Below are 1,308 nucleotides of genomic sequence, written 5' to 3' on the forward strand. Positions count from 1 at the left end.
CTGAATTAGAAGTACAAGGAAACTTAAAGATGTGAGATAAGATTTGCAATGCATTTCTCATAGGATTCTCTGACAATTCAGAAAGAGATAGCTGGAAGTGTAACAATCAGAGGAGAGGTTTTGAGAGACTGATAGTGTCCTGGGACTAGGGGGAACAAAACCGAGGGTTGTGGGTTGCCAAAATATGTGTCGATGTAATGGTAATCTTTCCACGTACACTTTGAGTCCTGTTTGGATTACAACAGGTGATGCTACAGCTTAGAGTTAACCGAAATCAGACATGACAATACAGAAAGTAAATCCAGCTTTGAATCATTTTAATCTCTACATTTGGATTAAGGTGATCTGGGTATATCAGCATGAAAACTGAATCTTCTCTTGAGGGAGATAACATCATTTGATGTCCCCATTTATTCACAAAATTTGCCATTTAGTAAAACAACAAGAATGCACATATGAAACTAGATAAGATTGTCATGTAAACATGTAAGAAATAATAGAGAATAGAAATAGATCCACAGAGAGTTCAAATAATGAGGCCTTCAAATATAGATTTTAAAATGTTATGCTTAATCATTTCCAAAATATAAAAGACAGAATCATAATCTAGGCTAAGGAATGGAAACCAAATCAATTCGAAGGTAGAACTGAAAAATACAATAACTGAAATTAAGGGCTTACTGTATGGGTTTAACACCAACTAGATACAGCTGAATAAAATCATATTACACTGGTAAATAAGTGGAAGAACATAATCAGAATAAAGTAGAGGGAGACAAATTAATGAGACAAAAATATTAAAACAAGAGTAAGAGATCTAGGAGATAGAGTGCAATCATCTCAGAAAGGATTGTGGTACCAAATGAAGAGGAAAGAAAGTGGGAAAAATAGTATTTTTGAAGATATCTTATCATTTTCTAAAACTGATATAAGAAATCAAAAACATCAAATCTTGTGACTAATTTGAAGCTGAAAAGCTGCCACTTGAAATTCACAATCAATACCCACCTTCTAGACGCTTCGATGAGACCCTTTCATGAAGCGAACGTAATGGAGGACTCAGTCCTTGCTCATGAGGCGACGTGTGCGGGGCTTTAAAATCAGACCACGGAGTCGGCAGTGTTTGCCAGAGCCCTGCCCGTGCGCCTAGTCAGCACGTGAGTTTCATTTGTTAGTGCTCTTTGAGAAAAGAATGTGTGGTCCTTTCCCTCCATTTTCACTTTCGAAATTATTAGAAATCAGTCCCATTGACTAAAATGACTGTGACTATGACCACGAATAGCGAAGTCCAATAATCTAAAGGACAGT

Source organism: Propithecus coquereli, unplaced genomic scaffold (assembly GCF_000956105.1).
Source record: "Propithecus coquereli isolate 6110/MARCELLA unplaced genomic scaffold, Pcoq_1.0 Scaffold97, whole genome shotgun sequence".
Taxonomy (NCBI): domain Eukaryota; kingdom Metazoa; phylum Chordata; class Mammalia; order Primates; family Indriidae; genus Propithecus; species Propithecus coquereli.